Source organism: Thamnophis elegans, chromosome 1 (genome assembly GCF_009769535.1).
Source record: "Thamnophis elegans isolate rThaEle1 chromosome 1, rThaEle1.pri, whole genome shotgun sequence".
NCBI lineage: Eukaryota > Metazoa > Chordata > Lepidosauria > Squamata > Colubridae > Thamnophis > Thamnophis elegans.
Genome location: NC_045541.1, coordinates 79,973,505 through 79,998,188, shown reverse-complemented (window position 1 = coordinate 79,998,188; position 24,684 = coordinate 79,973,505). Strand labels below are relative to the sequence as shown.

Here is a 24,684-nt window from a genome sequence, read left to right as displayed (position 1 = left end):
CTACTCCAGGCCAAAGATTCACTCAGAGAACACGCTGTGACCAGATAAGAAGGGATAACCTGGCATGTATTTATCTTGTTAGGAACAAAGGGAGCAGCGAAACTAAAATTAGAACCATAATGTTGGTGTGGGTGGATTGAGAATAAAGATTGAAAAGATTACAGAGACGTATGGTGAGCTAAAAGAAATATTTTTTAAAAAATAAATAAATTGATAGATGCAACTATAGTTGATTTTTAAGGGATGAACTGAATTACTGGCACAATTTTAATTTACTGAACTCAATTCCATACAGACACAGCTTCTGGGTTTCAGCCATGGTAGGGCTTCAGTATTTCAGCAAGGCATAAATGAGACTAAGTAATGTTATTGTTAGGCAGTGTGTCTAGCCCAATGTTACTCAAATAATTTCATGGCTGAATAAGATTTGTAAGTCATTTTTCTTTTTGCTTTCTCCCACTGAGCACTTCACCTCTTGCACCACACTGGCTTAATATGAAAAGGCATAAGGAAGAAGAACGTAGCAGAGACATGGAGAACTTCACTATATGGAAGATGAAAGCAAACCTCTTGATCCATGTGATTCACAAGTGGACTGTACATTAATGGTTTGAGTATGTTACAAAATGAACCAATAGGCTGTCTATCCAGCTTTTTTTTTTCATTATGCTTTCTGCCTGATAAACAAAGAGGAAAGTGATATTTGCCCATTTTTTGGCCTGTTCCCCAAGAATGACTGGTTGTGCCCTCAAAATTTGCTTCACATTTAATGACTTTTGTTTTATTAATATATAAAACACAAAGAAAAATAATAGGAAATTAAGGGAAGGAAAAAGAGAGTGGGAAAGAAAATATGAAGTACAGGGGAAGAAAGAAAAAAAATGTTATCATGAGCCACTGTGGTGCAGTGGTTAGAGTACAGTACTGCAGCTACTGCTGCCTGTAATTTTGCAGTTCAAATCTCACCAGGCTCAGCCTTCCATCCTTCAGAGGTGGGTAAAATAAAGACCCAAATTGTTTGGGGGAATATGCTGACTCTGTAAGCCATTTCTATAACAACAAATCTATATAATTAGCAAAACCAATGTCAAAGTTTCATTTTTTTTCATCACACGGACTAAATCCAGAAGTGATATCCAAATAAAAAACATAATATATTGCTCCTCTTTGAATAACACAATTAATTTCACAATTCTGCTTTATCTTCTTTGCTATGGAAATAATATGCATTTCTATTTCCACTCAATAACCTTTATAAACTATCACCATTTATATTAACAAAATTTACTGTATTCTTTTAGATTCTTTAACCTTAAAGGGAAAAATACTTTTTTCATCAATGTTAAATACTACATTTTCTTTAAAATCATTTCTGAAATCAATGTTTTCTAATACATCTTTTAAAACTTCCCTTAACATGCATGCTTTAAAGTTCACTATTAAATTTAATTCACTCCCTTCAAGTTACCCTCACATAATTATTTTTTTCTTGTATACATCCTTTTTAAAACACTAATCTTTTCATTAAATTAATACATCTTTTTCTTCAACTTTCTCTTAATACAGATACTCTCAAATACACTTTCAATAATATTTTACAAACTTTAAGAATTACTTAAGCATTATATGTAAAGGAAAAATACATTTTCAAACTTTAGATTAAGACTTTCTTTCAATTACAAATATCAAACTCATAAAAATGCATCCTAATTCCAAATGACTAATGAAGTTTAAGTCACTCTTTCCAGCTTGTCTTTATGGAGTAACATCTTTTTCTTCTATAGAGTGTTTGTCAAGTAATTATAAGCTCTTTTTCTCAAGGATTTCTTCTTGTTAATGTCTATAAGGAAAAAGTCCCACATTGTCTTTTAAAAGTTGCAGATTTTCTTGGAGCTCTTCTTTCCATTGTGTTGGGAGGTTAATATTTAAACCATCATAATAAGAAATTGCTTTGGTGCTTTGGTAACCTTCTACACATATTTGCAACTCTGAAATAGTTTGGAAAGTTTTTTAACATCCTTGGAACATAGTGTAGCTGATCTATGAAGTGATAGATTTTATTTAAAGATTTTTCAAATACATCTCAAAGAGTAGCTTTTTTGTAAATCACTGAAGAATTGCTGGCCAAATCAGAAATGTTTCAGCCACCCACAGCAAAGCAGACCAATAAAAACAACTAAAAAAAAGGATAGTCCACACTTCCTTATTTTGACTTGCCTTAGCAGCCTTCTTCCTCTTTAACACTGAAGAAATCCCCAAAATGGCTCAGATCTTCACAAAGGCTATGGCTAAAGAGAGCTTCTTTTAGCTTAATAAAGATTGATAGTCCTTAAAAATAATTAACAAATGAAAGACACAACTTACTATCCATTTGAAAAATAAATTCCAAAATGGCTGCTTCTTCAACAATGAACTGATTGCACACACACACCCACTCCCCAGCTTTTGACACATAGGCTGCTTTGAAGCATAGCTCCTGAATCTACTTGCAGACCTTTGCTGTATGGGAGGATCTTGAGGGATAATTCTACGACTTTCTTTATACCAGGAGAGTCATAGAAATGAAAGGAATGCTGGTTCCTTCTGTTGGTAGTTGAAAAATCTAAAGCCCAGGGGAAAACCCTTCAGGAATCATTTGGCTGTCTCTTCACTGGAAGTGAAAAAATTGCTTCAAAGAGTTGGAGCCTCTAACAGCAATATTGACACAGACAGCCCTGGGACCAATGACTAAGTCTCCTCTAACTTCCCAGATCTGTCCTAATTGAATCATTTTGGGTGGAATTCAATACAATAGCAGAGTTGGAGGGACCTTGGAGGTCTTCTAGTCCAACCCCCTGCCTAGGCAAGAAACCCTATACCGTTCCAGACAAATGGCTATTCAACATCTTCTTAAAGACTTCCAGTGTTGGGACATTCACAACTTCTGGAGGCAAGCTGTTCCACTGATTAATTGATCTAACTGTCAGGAAATTTCTCCTCAGTCCTAAGTTGCTTCTCTCCTTGATTAGTTTCCACCCATTGCTTCTTGTTCTACACTCAGGTGCCTTGGAGAATAGTTTGACACCCTCTTCTTTGTGGCAACCCCTGAGATATTGGAACACTGATCTCATGTCTCCCCTAATTCCATTCAGGGATGCTCAAGACAGGAGAATAAAATTCTGCATCCAATCCAGAGATCCTATTTTTATATAATCAATAACAGTAATAAACACCATACTATTTATTTATTTAGTTATTTATTTAGTTATTTATTTAGTTATTTATTTAGTTATTTATTTAGTTATTTATTTAGTTATTTATATAGTTATTTATATAGTTATTTATTTAGTTATTTATTTAGTTATTTATTTAGTTATTTATTGTTTATTTATTTATTTATTTTTATCTTCAGCAGTGAAACATGTGAATGAATATAGAAAACACAGTGGCCCAGTGGTGGGATTCAATTTTTTTTATCGGGTGTGGCTTGGTGGGCATGGGAGGGGAAGGTTACTGCAAAATCCACATTTCCTTCTGATCAGCTGGGATTTGGGAGACAGAGAATAGATGGGGATGGGGCCAGTCAGAAGTAGTATTTACCAATTCTCTGAACTACTCAAAATTTCTGCTACTGGTTAGCAATAGCAATAGCAATAGCAGTTCGACTTATATACCGCTTCATAGGGCTTTCAGCCCTCTCTAAGCGGTTTACAGAGTCAGCATATCGCCCCCACAGTCTGGGTCCTCATTTCACCCACTTCGGAAGGATGGAAGGCTGACTCAACCTTCAGCTGGTGAGATTTGAACCACCGAACTGCAGTTAGCAGTCAGCTGAAGTGGCCTCCAGTACTGCACTCTAACCACTGCGCCACCTCGGCTCTTCAGAATCTGCTGAATGCCACCCCTGCAATGGCCATATACACATATTTTTAAACAGATGAGTTAGATGCATACCAGGCAGTTTGGATTTTAAAGATGCTTCAAAATGCATCCTGCAGTTATTCTGTTCATCTTAATCCTTACCCATGTATTATTATTTATCAAATTTATGGCCACACACTTATTTAGGGGCCTGGGTCATTGGGATGGGGAAAAAAGGCAAATTTTATCTGACAGCTAAATTGGACAAGTGAAAATACAATCATGCACCCACCATTTATAGCAACCCTTGCTGAACTGGGATCAGGGTTAGAAATATTTTAGATAAGGATTCCTATGGTTCATACTCCCTAATAAAACATTCCTTCCTCCATAAAATGCTAGTGAACGATTCTCAGCCAGAATAAATAATTTTCTTTGCAATCTGAATTCATCAAAGATGTAAGACAGGTGAAAAGGACCACACCTTTCCATAAATGGCATAGTCTTAGTGCTAAAGAATTGCTGGCCATGTCAATGAAAGACTCCAGACATGTTAAAGGGATACATTTATCTAATATTTTGTAGGGTTCCACCCTGGACAGCAATACAAACTGAGATTTAAGCAAAAGGAATGTTATCTTGATAGTTGGATAGTGCAAATGCTTCAAATATATAGGAAACATTTACATTCCTTAAAGCAAAGGTTGGCAATATAACGTCCAACAGACTTCCTAACTTCCTGACATTAAAAAATGAAAAAGAAATACCAAAAGTTCATGATTTGCGCATACTCACATGAGAATTTTAATGTTCATGAGATCTCATACCAGAATGCTCAAAATGAAGAGAGCTCAAGAGAAGGTCCTTCCTGAAATTCCACAAGACTTTGAGAGGCAGCATACAGGAAATTGCATGATGTAAGTGGAAAAATTACTGATTCTGTCTTTATAAGGCTCCTTAGTATTGAAAATAAAATGCCAACATTGTTATGTCTTTATACAAACCTAAGTTACATTTACACTTGGAATATTGCATATGTTGCTGCTTGCCACACTTATAAAGGGGATATAATCAGCTGAGAAAAGAGCAGAAGAGGGCAACCAGAATGAACAAATGCCTTCCCTACAAGAAAAAAGCTAAACTGTTTGGGATTATTCATGTTAAAGAACAGAAAACTGAGGGAGGATGTTGTTGAGAAGTATAACATCCTACATGGCACGATGAAAGTAGACAGAAAGAAGGTTTTTTTCTTCTTCTTGGATATCATTAGGACCAAAGACTATGTATCCAGTGAAGGAGATTGGAAGCATAGCAGCATCTCAGGGGTTTCTATGGAAAGCAAAGTGGATTAAGATGGAATTTGGACAGTCCCAGTGGAAAACCTCTGAAAATCTGAGTCAGTGCACTTTATGCAAAATTACACAAATTTATGTCACTAGTTCTAGTACAGCTAGAACTCAAACTGTATCTTTTCCATTCCAGATTTCAATCAAGACCATGGCAACCTATTCTCGGTACACATTTATATACCATATTGGATCCTAACTATCCTCATGGTGATTCTACCTGCACACAGTATGAGAGTCATGCTGTCTTCAGTGGTATTGATTCTCATATGATGACATTTGCACAGGAAAATCTTCAACTCTCTGGAGTTTCAAAATCTGGGAATTCTGAAAGTTTGTTGCAAAGTAACCATATCAACAGTATACCGTTCTCTTTTTACCTATCAGTTTTTATTCATCTCTGATTACCCACCATGAAACATTAGGAGAGGACAAGCCCTAGAGATAATTATTAACAAGGCTTGATTGTAAGTACCCATTTTTAGGTTACTCCGAGGCTCTATCATGCACTTCCCATGGGAAGTCATGTTAATATGTGCAGGAATCAATTAGAAGAGACAGTGTCCTATAATTAGGACACTCAAGGAAACACATCTAGCAAACATACCATTAGAACAGTTAGGAATTAAGACACAAGCCTCCAAGTTGCTTTTACAACAAAATTGCCCAACTGTTCATAAACCCCAAACCCTTTAATAATGCAAAGCTTCAGAGGGCCCTACCACAAATAAGGCATGTCTCTTGTTTGTTTTGGAGGTGCCTTCATGGCTTTGGCTGCTTTGGCTGCTATGGCCATAATACTGGTAGTTCACAACTTCTCAAAAACCTTGCGTCCTAATCCCTTCCAGAAAACCAACTCCATGCCCTCACATGCAGACAGAACTGTGGCTGTGCATGTTGCTATTGCTCTTTCTTTTCCAATGGGAAAGAGCAACTGCCTTTTGCCACCCAGTGAATTCTGGAAAATGGTTTTGCAAGCTGCTTCTGGTAAGGTCAGTCCAGAGGAAATGCAGGCTGGGTTTAACTCTCCTGATGTGAACAGTGTGCAGTAATTTCCCAATCCAACACAATATTATGTGCCATTTCTCATAATTAATTTAATCATCCGCATATGTCTTATTAACCTGCTAAAATGACACTCTGTCTTTTAGAATTACGACAATCTTAACCATTAAGCAGTAAGGAAGAAAGTTCTAATTCTCACGAAGTTCCTGAATACAGCTATCAGAAACAGCTTCCAGAACATGGAATAGTGAGAACTTTAGTTTAGTAACAGATAGACACTTACAAGTTCCCCATTTTTACCACTAAGGAGCAAATTCAGCTAGCTGAACTCTGTGAGGCTTACTTCTCAATCAACAAACTTAGAACTATATCATAAAGCTTTACAAATTTCATGCCGCATTTGTTATAGATAAGAAATCCTCTCTCCTGCTTTATTTCTGGTATAGTTGCTATATGAGATCTAGAAAGCCACAAAGTTAGGTTGCAGAGCAAAGCTTAATTGTGGGTGGTGGTGACGGGAAGAATGCCAGCTTGCTCATTAACTGGACTTTTCATTTCAGTGCTCATGTGAATATGATCGAAATTAGGGAAATTAAAGATTCCTTCAGAACAGAAAAATAAATCCATACAGGAAATATTCTTAATTTGAAAACTGTACGGGAAAACAAACCTTCCATTTGCTTTTGGTAAAGAAGTGCTAATTCACTTGACCAGATCAATATACTGTTTTTTCAAGCAAATTGATTCTTGAGACTCACATACTGGAATTTATTTATAAATTGCTTCCACCATTCAGAATTGCAGCTAAACGCAGGCTCTTTCCCCAACAATTGCTCTGCGGTGGTGGTTGCAAAAAAAGGGCTCAGAATGGCCCTGTTGCAAAACATAAGTATTGTGAGCTACTCATAAAATATAAAATGATAAAATGGGTTTAAAAGGGCCCCAGTCTACAGATTGCTGAAAATGAAACTCATTCCTCTGATTTAGCAGATTTACTATTTCAGTGAACTGTTAGGAAAAACAGGGGACTGACTGTACTGGAATTAATGGAAAGTTCAGAAGATAGTTTTCCAAACTCTCTCTTTTAGGATGATACCTATCATTATATCTCACATAGCATTTGTTGACACAGTGAAAGGAGATTGAAAGGGACTTTCAATGTTTTGTTACTAGTCTCTATCCATTTTAGGGGCTCTTTTGGATTATTAGACACCAGACAGTTAGGACCATTTTGGTGAGCAATTGAGCTGCAACTTTCTAAACACAGTTTAGAGAAAACAGTTGGCAAATGTATAAAATCATTATCCATTTCCCCCTAAATAAACTTAAAGAGCAGGAAAGGGAATAATCACATTGGCTATAAGAAAGAGAAATCAGTAGCGTGCCACTAGCTGGTAATTTCAAGTTTTTAAAAACTTTCAGAGTGAGTTTGAATAGATCATTACATCTTAGTCTTCTTTCAGCAAGGTAGGTATGTTAAGAATTTCAACTCTCATGGCAATATTACCAGGAGAAATACAGTAAAAATCCTTGAACCAGATAAATCAAATGCATTTTGAACAGTTTTGTTTCAGAGAACAGCATGTTGTGTTTCATTATGTAATTATTTATTTATACGGGTTTTTTGTTTGTTTGGGTTTTTTCCTTCACTCAAACAACATATACTAGAAAGTTAGAAATAAAAATAAAAATAAACCAGCATAACAAAACAAGCACAAGTTGGATTTGAATCTCCAACTCTTTTTTTTTTCTTTCCTACCATTGCTACAGATAGTCCTTTCTCAAGGAGCATTAAAGACTGGAGTAACTTTTGTATGTGCCCGGCTTCTATGAAAACAGTGAGTATCAAGATATAGTCGCAATCTCTCCCCTTGGGCCTTTCTTCCTTCCAACAAATTATGCCAAGGCTTCTGTCGAACTGCCAGTTCTATCTGCCAGCCTCCAAAAGCAGAACACACCCGGAAAGGCAATTCTCAGAACTGGATTAAGGCAATATTTGTTTGGGATACTGTAAAGTATTTCTTTCCAATGATTCCAGAAGCTCACTAAGCATATCCTTCAGAAGAAATGTTTTCAAATGCTTTCTGATCATCTTTTGCTCCCTCTTCCTCAGGCTCAAGCACCCCAATCCTGCCTAATTAATATAAAATAATGAGGAAAAAAATCTGTTCACTTCCCAGCATAAATTATTGGGGATAACCATCTTTCCAGGAAATCGTGCACCATCATTTACATACTGTACCTGAAGGAGCGAAAGTCCTCCAGAATTTCTTACTTATGCTCCTACAGATAGTCCCTTCTGTAAAGGCAGAGAAATGTTAGTGTTCACAATAAGAATTAGCGTTAATAATTAACATTAACAGAATGTTAGTGTTTACAAGAAAAGCAAATTGATCATTTAATGAGCAGGAATAAACATGTTAGCAGCGTAGATTCCATTTGATTCTAAAAGCTAATCACATTTCTCCTACAAAAAAAGTGTGCTTAGTTACTACTTAATTATCTAATACTATCCCAGAGAGTTTGCTTACATATCACTCACATATTATTTGTAGAGACTTGTCAATCATAGCAATAAAACCTAGACTTATACACTGCTCCATAGTGTCTTACAGCGTTCTCTGAGTGATTTACAAATACATTGCCCCCAAGAATCTGGGTCCTCATTTTACTGACCTTGGAAGGATGGAAGGCTGAATCAACCTTGAATCAACAAGGATCAAACTCCAGGCTGTGGGCAGAATTAGCCTGCAATATTGCATTCTAACCACTGAGCCACCAGGGTTCTAATTGTTCCTTTTAAATCAAATTAAATATGACAAGTTATTAGTATAATCAAAATTCATTTCTTCTAATGCGGGAGTGTCCAATCTTGGCAACTTTAAAGACTTGTGAACTTCATCTACCAGAAATCTCCAGCCAGCCTGGCTGAGGAATTCTGGAATATGAAATCCACAAGTCTTAAAGTTGCCAAGGTTGAACACCTCTGTTCTAGTGGGATTTAGGTGTGATAGATTTTAGCTGGATTTAAGGAAGAGAAAATTAATTGATTAAGCAGTTTCTGTATTTCACTGTTTATTGGAACATATGTTTTGTCCCCTTTTTAAAAAAATGTGCAAAATTGCCTATATCAGTTTCAATTAGAACATGTGCATGCATGCGCGCACACACACACACAGACAGAACACAAATACACAAATACACTTCCATTATAAAGCATAATGGAAAGAAAAAGAGAACAGAAACAAAAAAAAGATTGTTCATTTTTCTGAAACATTGCTGTCAAGGTGTTTAACCATGAAACCAGATCAGATTCTTTAGACTCCTATCCTTTGTTATTTAGACTGGCCATGTGCCCAACTTTTCATTTTACTTTTATTGTTTGCTTTGATTCATTGGAGCCATCTGACCTTGTTTGCAAGTTTTCATTTCCACTCAGTTAAGGTGGTCCTTCCTGTTAGAAAGATATCTCCTGCCTTAGCTGCCCTGTTTCCAGCTTCACATCAAGTGAATGTCAAATAGAATCTCAATCAGGAAATCCCAGACATAAATATAACATTTATTACCACATAGGCAAATGTTTATGTTTTTTTAAAAATGCTGTTACTTTTTCCTTGTTCTGCCAAAATCATCGTTGTTGACTTTGACCTTGTTTAACCACTGTCTTAAACATATGCATAATGTTCAGCCATCCAAGCTAATATTGGGTCCCCCATCACATTTCAAACCCGCACTTCAACTGTTGCAAAATGTGTAGATAAGCGTTTGAGGCAAGCATTCACTAAGTACTTTGTTGCATAATAAAACTAAGCAGAGCAGAGGTGGGTTCCTACCAGTTCGGACCTGTTCGGCCAAGTAGGTAGTAACTAGGTAAGTAGGTAATAACTTGCCCAGCCACTCCCCCTAACTGGTTCTATTGGAGGTGCTGTAGGCACCATCATCTTGCGAGGTGGCGCAGTGGTTAGGGTGCAGTACTGCAGCCACTTCAGCTGACTGCTAGTTCTGCAGTTCAGTGGTTCAAATCTCACCGGCTCAGGGTTGACTCAGCCTTCCATACTTCTGAGGTGGGTAAAATGAGGACCCAGATTGTGGGGGCAATATGCCGACTCTGTAAACCGCTTAGAGAGGGCTGAAAGCCCTATGAAGCGGTATATAAGTCTAACTGCTATTGCTATTGCTATTTTACTTCTGTGCATGTGCAGAAGCATTTTTAACCTGCGCAAGCACACCTGCGCCCGAAGCATGTCTTTGAGTGAACAGGAAGTAGAAGAAGCCAGAACCCACCCCCGAAGCAGAGGATAGACTTCAGTGATAGAGCATCTATTTGGCTTCTCCCAGAAAACTTGAAAAGCTTTCTGCCTATCCCAACCTGACACGTTCCTTCCAGATTTCTCAGCCGTCATGGTTGTATCTGAATGCGTCAAGGATGGGAGGGTGGTTGGGGAAGCCAGCCCGGAGAGATGCTCCAAATCCCTCATTATCAGGTTAGGTGAACCAAAGTGCTGATTCCCTGGCATCTCTAACAAAGTCTTTTCCATGTCCTCCTACCACCCTCACCAAAAACAAACAATAAAACAAATAAACTTTGAAACCTAAACTGGCTTGTTCAAAGTGCATTTCCAAACCAAACTGAGGTTGGGTTCAGATCCAATCTCCCTCTCAATCTTCCATGTCCTTTGTCAGCCTTTTGTTCTTGGCAAGCTATTGCTATTCCCTGTATCAAATATCGTGTTTCCCCGAAAATAAGATAGGGTCTTATTTTCTTTTGACTCCCAAAATAAGCTCCTGGCATTATTTTCGGGGAGGTCTTATTATTTTTGAGGTGCAGGAGGCGGCGAGTGTGGTCACCTCACGGCTGCTGCTGTGTTGCAATATTTTAAGGGGGGCTTATTTTGGGGGTGAGGGCTTATTGTACCGCATGCACTCAAAAGCCGAATTGGGCTTATTATCTGGGGAAACAGGGTGGCAGTCTCAAGGGAGAATGGATGAAGGATTAAGGTTGCTTAGTTAAGTAAACCAAGGCGAAAATGGTTAATTCTGAGCCAAACCCAATGGGGGGCCATAACTTTTGAACTCTCTAGCACATGTTGTGAACACATGGTCTGGCAGTTTTCCCCTTTGTATTGGGATATAGTCAACTCTGACCTCCCTTCTACTTCTGCATCTGCTCCCCATTCTTATCCTTGTTAAATTTCTGAGCATGTACTCAGAATTACTTCCATATTAGGGTACAACTGGCCATTATATTTCTTTTCTAAAAAGTTCAGATGGTTCATTTGGGCCCAGAAATGTTTTTTTAAGGCTAATGTTTTGTTTTATCCTGTTTCTGCTTTTCATTTTTTTTTCAAAGTAAAAGAATGTTTTCTAATAAAATGTCAGATAGGATGGGAAGCAGTGACGTGTGGTGAAGCTTATGGCTGGTGAGGCAAAAAGAAAAAAAGAGGCTTTGCAGCGGGCAAAAAGAGATTTAAAGGAGGAGAAGCTACCGGGAAGAGGAGGGCCGGTGCGGGGAGAAGGACCAGTAGACGATGCACAGGCTCCGGGATGAGCTCGAACCACTCCTCCACTGGAAGGGCTACTTCTCTGCTACACGCCATGCCACAATGTCCAGCAGGGACTCCGGGTTCTGTGTCTTGCCCAAGACTGATAGGTTCAAGCCTCTAGTGACTGCACATCCCTGATGGGAAGCTGTAAATAGAAAAGAGGGTCTGCAGACATAATGGCGCACCTGAGCATCAATCTGGGCACCCTGATTAAAACACAGAGACACTAAACTTGTTTTTCTGTTTTGGTTTTATTCATTTTTTTATAATTGTGAAAGTTTATCTTTTTTCTTTGTCATTGCTTTTTTATACTCAATAAAAACAAATGCAATTTTAAAAATTAACACGAAACACATGAAAAAACTAGGAATGCCTGGAGATGCCGCCTACTTCATAAAATTATGAGGTGCTTTCTGTTCTGGTCTTTCTTTTGCATTAAGCAAAAGAAATTTAAAAAGGACATGGAACTGAAACTTTTTAGATGAGAAAAATAGAACCAACCAATTCAATGCTTCTGGGCCAAACATGTGCTCTTGATATTTATACTATTTCACAGTTACTCTTGAAAACAAAAGCAAAGAAAAACCAAAAATACTTTTATTGAACAATATTGATTTTTGAGAATCCATACATTGATAATAACAGAAATTTGAAAACATTAAGTTTAACTTCACTGTTAGCTGTGCTTTTAGAAATGATCCTAAAAGATGTGGAATGATGCCAGATGGAGGGTTTCTAATGTTACTAATCAAAATATACCAAAAAGACTAGAAAATAAACCAAAGAATAGAGGAGAAGGAAGGAAGGAAGGAAGGAAGGAAGGAAGGAAGGAAGGAGTGAGTGAGTGAGTGAGGGAGGGAGGGAGGGAAGTGGAGAACATCTTTGTTTTAATCACTCCAGGGGTGAGTGAGTTCCTACCGGCATTGGTACGGGTTCACTTTGCTTGCACAGGCGCCATCCACACATTGCTCACCATGCTCAGTTCACTGTAAATTGTTCTGCGCATGCACAAAGACCATTAAAAACTAATAAAAATGCACCAAACTGGTGCAAACTGGTAGAAACCACCTCTGAACACCTCATAGGTATACTTGGTTTAGCAGAGAGGGTTAGAAGAATGGTGGCTCAATGGCTTAATGATGCTGGAGATGGTCTCTCCTCCAGCAGTTCAGGTTCTAGTACTGCATGGTGAGGTGAGTTCCCATCATTCATCTCAGCTTCTGCCCATCTAGCAATTTGAAAGCATGCTCTTGCGAGTAGACAAATAGGTACTGGGGAGTGGGGAGACAAGTTGGTGCTCTGTGTAGGCAAGCAGTTTTCCTGCCAGCTCTAATTGCAATGGCCATTTGGGAGGCAGCTCTTGGAAAGGAAGGGGGGCCTTAGATGATACTGCAAGAAGAGTTGCTTTATTTCTGGTGTGAAGCCAGCCAGCCTTCCTGTGGTGCACTGTGGGAAGTGTGCAAGCATGTACCTGACAGAGCTGCTAAATAGGCAGCCAAACTACTACTCTGCAATAGCACTGAAGTCTCCTGGCTAATGTAATAATGCCATAACATTCACTGAGAGGAATTTCAGGCATCTGTCTTACCTTTGCTCCAGGGTAACTGGGACATACCCGTTACTCTTATTGATATGGCTGAAAATGATGATCATTCCCTTGGTCTCAGGAATAGAAATGCTTTCTGATGTTTTAATGGCCTGTTGTATGTATGATTTAGAGAAGAATGGCTCAGCTTTCTTATAATCATAGGAACTTGAGAAAATTGTATTATTAGTTAATTGTCACTTTTGCCTCTCACATATACAGTAAATGGTATGATCATTCCAAAACCCGGTGCATATTATTGGAAACTGTGTGCTACAACAACATTTGGAAACTGCTGTAGGTGTGTTTATGGTATCTCTTGTATATTAGCCCATACATTTGTACTACTGGAATAATGAACCTTTAGGAGCAAAACCCCTAATTTAATTGGATAATCTATTCTATATTAGAAAATGAAAAATGCTTTACTTTATATGCACTAAAATTGTTAAAACCAATAGCAAAAGAAAAAAGGCCACCCACCTCTGTATTTAAATTGCTCTTTGGTAGTCCTCAGGGGGCAGCCAAATCAAGCCAGTTCTTGGAAATTAATGAAACAACAAACCCCCTATTTTCACAAGAATCTGTCCTTGATTAAAACTGAAAACATGGCAAGGAGAAAGGAACCAACTGTTCAGTGAAGAGTGGATAAAGATAAACGTTTTAAAAGTTTTAAAAGTTCTATTTGTTCAGGCCATAATAGAGAATTTTTACAAAGACAATGGCAAAATTCTACTGCTGTACACACCATGAATTTTAGTGCATGTTTGTATATGTTAAGAATTCCAAATAAAACTCTATCGTGCTGCACTTAAAAAACTATCGTACAGAGCTCAAGAATGCATCCATATATTCTTACCTATACGGACAATTAACTCTGTTGCAATGATTTCCAAATGGCAGGTCATTGACATCTTTTAGTCAGAGATTTGCTATCAATAGTATGGGGAGAGTGTTAGGAATCCCACTACCTTTTGTTTATTTTGATTTGTTTGCTTATATTTATAGCCTATTGCAAAGGCTGGAGTAAGAAGAAATTTGAGCATTGTTAGAATCTGTAGCAACAATCCCATCAAGACAGTGATAACATGGCACATGGTTAAATCCCAAAGTTGCATAATTCATATTCTAATAATCAGCATATTGATGCTCTTGCACTTTTCTTTATATTTTGAACACTATTTGGGCACCTATTTGGATGTAAGACAGTCAATTTAAATAAAGTGAATCTTAAACCAGGTTATATCAGGCCTTGTGAGTTGAAAGATCTGGCTTAATTTATGTTGTTTTATCTTGTTTTTTATAAGGATCTTCTTTGCGTCATCTGGCCTAATGAAGAGTTCTGAAGAATTCAAAACTTTGACACTCCTTTTTATTTTATTTTTAAAAATGTTCCTGATAAAGGTACTGCCAGACTATGTCTTTTCCCTTTGTGGAACATCAAGGCTCTGCTTGCATCTTATGTGATTCTATTAGTATTGCCATTCATGTGTTTAGAAATGATGACCACTTCCATATGTGGCTTTCATGTGGCTTACACTGACCGTCATGTGATTGACAAAATGTGTGCGGCTTAACAACGCCTTGCCAGTTGAGAAAAGTAACTTTTTCTTAAATAATTTCTGCATGATATTTGTCCTTATACTGATTTATCCATTAGATTTTTATCTCACCAGTGTATTTTAAACTAGATTGAGATTGAGAACCACTGAGCCAAGGTGGCGCAGTGGTTAAATGCAGCACTGCAGGCTACTGCTAGATCAGCAGTTCAGCGGTTCAAATCTCACCGGCTCAGGGTTGACTCAGCCTTCCATCCTTCCGAGGTGGGTAAAATGAGGACCCAGATTGTTGGGGGCAATATGCTGACTCTCTGTAAACCGCTTAGAGAGGCCTGAAAGGCCTATGAAGCGGTATATAAGTCTACTGCTATTGCTATAAAAAAAAAAGTGAAAACCAGATAAACCAATTATTTACAAGGAAACCTCCCCCCCAATATCTAGCAAAACTTTCATAATTAAGGTTAGATCAGAAATTAGGTCTCCCCAGATTTCATCTAACACATTAATTGTTGCACTCCAGTGGAATGAGATTTCTATCCCAGTTAGTATGACATGTTTGGAATATTTTGTGCAAAACATAATTGTTGAAATATTTTTCAGTGCTCCCTAGGTTTTTATTGCTCTTGATGGCATCAACTAAGGTTTACCATTGTTCTTCATTTTAGTACTGATTTGTTTGTTATTGCTCTGGATGCAAATTTATTTTTCAGTTTGGAATGACAATTCCCCAACTATTTTAAAACATGGTTCTCTGTCAAAGAGATTCCAAGCAATTTATGATGTTCTCCCTGAAAAATGATGAGCATATGCTACTTTGTGTCATGGAAATGTATTGGATTTTTTTTCTACCTTAGCTTGACTTGGAACTTCCACGTAGGACGTTTATGCAGTCAGCACATGGCCACGTCTTTGCTGTTACCACTGAGCTCTTCCATTGTCTTGCACCAGTATTATGCTCAGTCTGAATATACTCAGTGTGTACAATACATTACATCTAGTGATTTATTTATATATGTCATTTTGGCTGATTGAAGACTATGTTAGCAATGAAGAAATCACTGCAAGGAGGAATTGTTGTCATTCTCTTGCTTAATTTCTGTTTCCTAGGTCATATAGTCCATCTTGCATTTATATCTTACTAAATATATGTTCCTGTTTGCTTTAGCTGGACAGTTGCAGGTATTCTTCATTTATCTCTCCCTGGAATACACATACCAACACATACAATGAAACAAGTGAAGATTTGAGATGGGTTTTTTTAGAACAATGCTAGTCTACAAAACAGGACCAGCAACTAAAAAAACATTACCTCTGAACCCTGACTCTTTTGTCTTGGTTTGAAGCTCCATTAAAAGATGTTGGTAATAGGTGAATATCTGGGGACAAAAATCCACATCCCATATGCACAGCATCACTGGTAAGATTTAGATTTATCTGCATTGTTAATTGTTATGTTCACCAGCAACTCAACACTGCTTATTTTGCATTTGGGTTCTTATTGTATGTATTTCTGTTTTTTCCCATTTCACCCATCATGTTCCTTTAATAAAGCATCCAGTTCTACATACACAGTCTGTTTTATTGGAGGATAGGTGGGTTTAGCTGCATCTCAAGCTGCACACAGAGTAACGTGTAGCAAGGACTGAACAACAAGGAATGTGTAACAAGGCCAGTACACAAAGAACAGAAAAGTGAGCATGCTGCATCTTTCTTATTGTCACAGTGTAGATTCAGATATGAAATTATCCATACTGCAATACAGAATAACTTCTCTTCTTCATCTAACAGTATTCCAGACATCTGTTCCATCATTTCATCTCTTGGAGGTCCTCAGTAAACCAGTGTTATCCCTGAGACCTCCCTGGAAATAGCTAAATGGAAGAGGTTGCTCAACAGTCACATCAAGAGACTTAACTGTTTTCCTATTCCAGGCATTGACCAGATTCTTAATTGAATTGCCAACAGATGGTTGAGAAGTTGCTCAAATGCCTTTTAGAAACCATCTGGATGATGCCTGGTTGTTGGTAGCCAGTACTTGCATCTGACCAGAAATGATCCAGAAACCTAAATTGTTTCCACATCTATTTCATATATTACCCATTTCCACAAAACAACCACTCACAAAATAAATTCTATAAGCTATATACCTATGTGCATTAGACAAAACATTACTCGGGACAAATTAATGGTTGTCATGGAAACCCTTGCTAAACATGACCCCAAGAAATAGAGTTTGAAGTTCAGAACAAAGCACCTGGGAAACACCACTACTTAACTTCAGCTCAGAAAAGAATCATGTTGTACTCAGTGCTACTACATAAGGAACCATAATTTCTCTCTCTTTCCCAATTTAACACAAAGGCATTCACACTCCATCTGCATTCAGTTTTGCTTGCCATGATGTAGAAAAGATGTGGAGATTCTAGAAAGAGTGCAGAGAAGATCAACAAAGATGATTAGGGGACTGGAGACTAAAACATATGAAGACCATTTGCAGGAATTGGGTATGTCTAGTTTAATGAAAAGAAAGACTAGGGGAGACATGATATTGGGGAGACCCCAATATCTCCGGGGTTGCCACAAAGAAGGAGTCAAACCATTCTCCAAGGGTAGAACAAGAAGCAATGGGTGGAAACTAATCAAGGAGAGAAGCAACTTAGAACTGAGGAGAAATTTCCTGACAGTTAGAACAATTAATCAGTGGAACAGCATTCCTCCAGAAGTTGTGAATGCCCCAACACTGGAAGTCTTTAAGAAGATGTTGGATAGCCATTTGTCTGGAACGGTATAGGGTTTCTTGCCTAGGCAGGGGGTTGGACTAGAAGACCTCCAAAGTCCCTTCCAACTCTGCTATTGTATTGTATTATCTATCCTGGAGTGGAAATTGTGGTCACAAGAAAAGGTTATTTCATGACCATCACTCTCTATCCATCCTTAGGGTTCAAGATTGCCAATCAAGCATATGCTTCCAATAAATAAAGGGAATAAGGATGGATCATGATGGACTTAAATAGGTCTTTGGCCAGATTTTGAAGAGGCAACAACATCAATCTGTTTCCTTTATTTCATTTTAAAGTTAGTTCCATAAATAATGCCAGCATATTTTGAGATAGAGATCCTCATAAAACAGCAGTTTAACCTAAGAGTTTGAACTACTGGTGGAACTGAAAACCATCCATTCTCTGCCTTTTTAGGCTTGTACAGGGAGTTCCTAACTCTTTGTGAAAAATATGAGGGTGAGGGTGGTCCTAAACTCAAGGCAGTAACAGAAGAACAGAGAAATCCTCAAAAAACCACTTTGTTAGATTCTAGGAAAATATGCATTTTTTTCTTGGTCAACATGAAGAAAAATCTGAACAGAAGATGATTCATACATTAATTGCCTGAATCTAAACTATTCCCATATGAATTTCTTATCTTGAAAGAATCCTTTACCTTCTTTTTACAAACCATCTTCCATTTTTGAGCCCTTATTCCTGCATATAACATGCTTTTCTGCATACAGTTATTTAACATTTACTTATTATTGCAATACTTGCAATATGCTTTAGTCTGTGTAATTGAAACAATATGGCATTAGCTAGTATGTCTAAGTTTGTGGTGTCAGGCTGAGGGTCACTGACAGTGGGGGGAGGAGGGAATAATATGTACTAAATATTACATGACTTAGTTTCCTAGAAATAGCTTTAAGAAAATATCCAAACCAATTGATGAACAGTGACTTTAGAGATTTATTTTTGCAGCCACTGAAAAAGCATTTTACTGTTTTGACTATTGACCGAAAGAAAGCCATATGCAGAATGTGCTACTTGCTGGTATCTTGCATCATTTTAGGAAATGATGAATGTGATAACATATTAATATATCACCCACTCCCACAAATTTCTATCAGCTAGAGAAAAGTAATGGAGAGAAGAATGCATGACGAAATGCACTGAAATATTTGAGCTCTCTTTTTATACGAAGTAGAGCTCCTATGTTGGTGTACCAAAAAAGAAAAAAAAATTATGATAGCTGCAATTTGGCACCATGTCACTTGGATCAAGCTTCAAAATAAAGTACGATTTATGTCTGAATAGACAGTCATAGGATTGCTCTGAAAAACAATGCAAATTAGCAGCAGCACAATAATTAAAGTTCACAGAGAAATCAATCTCATATTAAAAACCATTAAACCAGAACCAAAACATTTTTATAGTCTGCCAAAAACTGACTCACGTGCATGTTTTTTCCTTTTCCTTAATGATGTCCATAAAGGCTGTAACTGAGAAGAAGAAAAAAGATTCCATGATTATCTTTTTATATGACCTAACAGTCTTCTAAAAGGGGATTCTTACATCTTCACTATGTTTTAATAGAATATAGTAAAAGAGGGAGTTAAAATTAAAATATACAAAACTTCTATAATGATGCAAAGTTTTGCCTAATGAATCTGATATTCTAGCTACAATACTTCATTGATTTTCATCTAAAGTGATATTGAACTGCTGCTGTTCTATGAAATAGCCAGAAAAGAATATTAGCTATGATGATGCCAGACCTTACTAGTTGATACATAATTGAGTAATTCCACTAAGTAATATAGGACTTACTTGAAAATTAAGTAATTGCATCTGTATCTGTATTCCACTGCAGTCAAAAAGACTCTCCATAATTCCTCTGTACATTTCTGTAATTCCTCTGTATACATTTGAAATTATTGGTAAAAAACAATATAAAACCAATACTCAAATGCTAATAATCAGACAATAATCAGTCTAATTGCATCAGCTTATCTTCCCCAAACGTAGCTGAAACAAATCAATTTTAATATAATTAAGAAACTCAATTGAATGGAGGAGTAAATGTACATCCACAAAAACACACACACATAGGAACCTCCAGGCCAGTTATCTCATGAAAGTGAAGGGTTGTGACCAGGTTCTTCCAGGAAATTCAAATTGGCTGAGTCAAAATTGGGTAGCAAAGTTGTTCCTGCAAGTACATCTGTTCTAAGCCAAGGAGATCAAAAGCAGAATGTTGAGCTGCCCTTGGAAACCAATCAGGAGCCAGCACAGGACATGTAGCTCAGATGTATTATGTTGTGAGTATCCGCCAACATACAGATTGCTGCATTTTGGACCAAGCCATAGTCTCCCAAGGCACTCCCATGTAGAACTCATTGCAGTAGGCCAAACATGTCATGATGAAGGGCTGGATTAATGTTGCAGAGTTCTCTCATTCCTGGTAAGGTTACAAGCAGAATAACAATTTAAAAAATCTCATTGCTGTTTTTATTAAATGTCAGATATGATCACTGGAATCTGAATTGTTGGAATGTCCTAAGCAACCAGGCTAATACATACATGAATTAAATGTATATGACATAAGGAGATTTTTTTTTTTTTGCTTTTGTTTCTGTAGAACAAATGCTTAACCAGTTCCGTTATTAAACAACTTGTAAGTATAACTAGATTCTGAAAGATAAATTTCACATATCACAGCTAAGAGTTTGGATGGAGCTTTATATGAATCCAGAACTTGGGGACTACAGGCCACTGATTATGACTTAGGACAATATTCAAACTGGCTTTTAAAAACTCAGGGTTTAGTATGAATAAGCAACCCACTTACTGTTGCTTATTCCAAACAACTATAGTTTAACATAACCATAAATTTAGCCACAAATATATATAAACCTCAACTTACCTAATTCCTTCCATAGGAAATATCATTTGTACCTCATTGGGGATACATATACTGACTTCATATTTTTATATCTATCCTATACTAAATGTAAATAATATTTTAATGAACAACATATTCTAAAATGGATAAACAAGGCAAAGAAAAATGTAGAATTTAGATTTTAGGAAAAAATCAGACAACAAATTGTGGCCATGGGCTTGTGTCCAAGGGCAGAATTCACAGGAAAAGATATTACTAGCTCTGAATAATGTATTATTTAGAGAATAATACAGAGAGAGACAGAGAGAGAGAGAGGGAGGGAGGGAGGGAGGGAGATTGATTGTTTATCTATATTTAACTAAGGTAACACAAGGACATATAATTTATCTTAAAAATAAAAGACCCCAGTGGGAAAAAACATATTTGCATTGGAATAAAGTCTTATGTCTTCTTAGTCCATGGTTCAAGCATCTGACTGATAGGTTCAAGCTTCAAAATTCATTTTTAAAGCCGTGTCCTTCTTTGCAGCCAACAAGCATTAGCCAGTGCATACGCACTCATAAACAAAAACGCCTGCACTGAAGCAGCTGCAAAACATTTTTTTTAATGAGAAAGGCCATTTCCTTATTTGTTTCTTTTTCAGCTTCATTAATAAAATTAAAGCTGTGATCTTAAGACGTGGATTTACAACATATCCAGTCTTTACATATTTCATGTTGGCAGTAGTTTCTAAATGATAGTATATAGGAGTTCAACAAGTTTAGTCATGTAAAGCCCACATCTAAAGTTGAAGTTCCAATGTTTTTGAGAAATGAGTGTTCAATTATTCCATGAATACCATCCTCCCTCCCTCCCTCCCTCCCTCCCTCTCTCCCTCCCTCTCTCTCTCTCTCAATATATTGCTTAGTCAGAATCCAAGGATTGATATAAACAGAAATATCTAACTTCTGTTGATAAAAGTGATGTGAATCATGGAGCACCTGTTGAGTCTAAGCCAAATAATAAAAGTTGATGGTCCTCCTTCCTAATATACTGTATTTACCACGGGGAGAAAAGAGGACTTTTTTTTACCTACTCAACTTAATTAAATACAAAACATCAGCAGTTGTTTCATTTCAGTTAATCCTATTTTGTGGATCCACTCATTTGTTCTTTGCAAAATACAGATTATGAATGAGTGCAATCTTTGAACTCAGACAATTTTGGCTTTGTCAGCAAACCATACTTAAAATGAGCCATGGCTTAGTTGGAAAACAGAGATGAATATAAATCCAATGTATAAGTATTCACATCAAACCACAATCAAATTATTATTTCATTCTTACCATTCCAACCCCCCAAAAAACCCAACCCATGTAATAGCTTAATAAGGGGAGGGGGGAACATGATTGAAATCTTTAAATACATTGTGAATAAGGTTCTAGAAAGCAGTATTTTCTATAAATATGCAAATTTAAGCAAAATACAGGGGCATAACCTAAAACTGTCAGGTGAGATGTTCAAAAGTAATATTACAAAGCATTACCTCATAGAAAGAGTAGTGAAAGCTTGGAACTAACTTCCAACAGATTTAGGGGATCAATCATCAGTAATTGAATTTAAATATATTGGGGATAAACACATACCCATGTCTGACAAAAATTAAAAATATATATAAAAATAATTAAAATAATAAATTAAAAAGAAAACAAAAGACAAATGCAGATAAACAAGAGAAAACTTGATGGACCACTAGGTCTTTCTCTGTGCTCAATTTTCTATTTTTCTATAAGCAGTGTTTATGTCTGATGACATGATAGCTATCCTTTGACATCATGACTAGGCATTGCCATTCTTTCTTGAAGTGACAGACAGGTCCAATTCACATAATTCTGTAGAGAAGGGAACAAGAGAGAAATGACTCATTTGCAACAGCCAATGGTTATATGCCAAGCAGCAGAAAAGCCCAGAAAATCAAAGGATCATAGGAAGCTGCATTCAACTCAATCCACTAAGTTCAGTATTGTCTACAATGCTGTTAGCTGTTTTTAGGGTCTGAATCAATGGTTTCAAATTTTTTTAGAACCTATTCTGTAGGTATGGCCTGTTTTGTGGGAGTGGCTTGGTGGTCATGTGACCAGATGGGAGTGGCTTGGTGATCATGTGACTGGGTGGGAGTGGCTTGGCAGTCATGTGACTGGATAGGAGTGGCCAAGTCAATGTCACTGAATTATTTGCCTCAAAGAATGATCTACAAAAAGAAGGAAATTTATTATTTTGTGCACTTACTACTTAAATAAGAATAAAATAAGTACACAAAACAATAAAACAGCTACTTACAGAGGAAATATGGCTGTCCTTGCCAGTTTTCAACATTACTGACCACCTTACACACACACTTCCAGTCCCTCTGCCTCTTCCCTCTTCCTGGATTCACTCAGACATTTTTAAAACTCACAGCCTGTGCACACACAAGATGTTTTTAAAACTCACAGCCTGTGCACACGCACACACTTCCACCCCTCTGCATCTTCCCTCTGCCTGGATTCACTCAGACATTTTTAAAAGAGTGGAAGAGTGTGTGCATGTGCATAGGCTGTGAGTTTTAAAGACATCTGAGTGAATCCAGGAAAAGGGAAGACGCAGAGGGGCTGGAAGCTTATGTGTTCCTATAGTATCTTCCAGCCCCTCTGTATCTTCCCTCTTCCTGGATTCACATAGATGTTTTTTAAAACTCACAGCCTGTGCACATGCACACACTCTTCTAGCAGTCCTTCTGCCTCTTCCCTCTTCCCCAACATCCTCCCCAACCCCCACCACAGCCACACACCAGTTCTTTCTTCTTCTGGTTCTTCTTCTGAGAACTTTTCAGCAGCATGGTGAAGATGGGCGGGGCGAGTGAAAGAGCGAATGAGGGGTGGGAGCGTTCCGGTACAGGGCCTCCCGACCAACGGGTATGGGAAGGCATGCTAAATTTCACCATCCGGTACAGCCGTACTGGTCCATACCGGTTGAAACCTACCCCTGGTCTGAATCTAAGATCTTTGATAGGTAAAACATGTGCTGTCTCACCAACTATAGTTTTCACTACTGAACCAATGTTCAATCAATCTATGAGGAGGTAAATGAAATCTTGATACATAGGAATAGTCAATTCTAATACTAAAGACTTCTAATAAGGAACCTGATACTTCACAAGCTACACTGGTTGCCAATTCAGTTTTGGGTGCAATGCAAGGTACCTTGGAAGCCCTTCGTGACATGAGGACCAGCTATCTGACGGATCACTTATTTCCAATTACCTCTGCCGATCCAGTTCAGTTCAGCAGAGTGGATCCAATCTGTGTCCCATCAATCAAAGAGCATAATCTTGAAGGACACTGGAAGAACACCTATTCTGCTGTAATTCCTGCCCTCTCTCTCTCCCAGAAGTGGGTTGCAAATCCTGGCACTACCAGTTCGTTCATGCTCATGCACACGCTCACAGAAGTGCAGAAGCATCCGGGCAGGTGGGAGGAGCCTCCCGCCTCTGCCACTACCTGTTCGCCCGATCCAGGCTGAACCAGGAGCAACCCATGTCTGCTCTCTCCCTATCACACACACACAAACATTTTAATTTGTGTTGCTCTCACCCATCAGGAAATTATTGAAGCTCTGGTCATTGTTCCAGGTCTTGGGGACATGGTGGTTGTGCAGCCTCCTTCTTGCTTTGCTCTGCTGTGTTTTATTTTTATCTGTTTTGTATTTTGCTCTTCTGGTCAATTGCTCTTCTTTTAGCACTTTGAGTTATTAGCTGTAAGCTGTCCAGAACCATTTAGGAGTGGGTGACCTATAACTTAAATAAAACTTTAAAAATAAAACATTTGAGATTCAATTACCTTCTCACCTACAGTATTCCAAGAGATTCAACAGACATTGCCCTAAGTGACTTCAGATTGAAATCTCTGAAAAGTTATCATAGGCCATTGGTTAGGCTAGTAAATCAAAAGAGCTAACACTGACTGGGATCAAATGCCAAGCCAAGTACCAACTAATCAATATTGCTCAAAGGTGAAGGCCAGAGAAAGGAGCCAGAGAGAGTTGCACAAAAGTTAAGCAAAGTTTAGTGAACGGTGAAACTGATAAAGCAACATTTTAAATTTCTTTTCTATGAAATGTTC

The 24,684-nt window shown here is 37.6% G+C and overlaps 2 long non-coding RNA genes across 4 annotated transcripts; one reads left to right on the top strand and one right to left on the bottom strand.

The window, feature by feature from the left end:
* Nucleotides 1–1,135: 1,135 nt before the first annotated feature.
* LOC116511704 lies at nucleotides 1,136–24,492 on the bottom strand. Of its 3 annotated transcripts, none has more exons than XR_004255764.1 (3): nucleotides 24,157–24,492; nucleotides 19,097–22,416; nucleotides 1,136–2,328 (listed from the first exon to the last, which is right to left on the bottom strand). It is a non-coding gene; the product is annotated as an uncharacterized LOC116511704 (long non-coding RNA). The 3 variants fall into 3 exon arrangements; XR_004255765.1 differs by lacking the exon at nucleotides 1,136–2,328 and having other exon boundaries at nucleotides 18,393–20,101; nucleotides 22,071–22,416; XR_004255763.1 differs by lacking the exon at nucleotides 1,136–2,328 and having other exon boundaries at nucleotides 18,393–22,416.
* On the top strand, nucleotides 3,825–6,365 carry LOC116511719. Its single transcript, XR_004255766.1, has 2 exons — nucleotides 3,825–5,236; nucleotides 5,323–6,365. It is a non-coding gene; the product is annotated as an uncharacterized LOC116511719 (long non-coding RNA).
* Nucleotides 24,493–24,684: the final 192 nt, after the last annotated feature.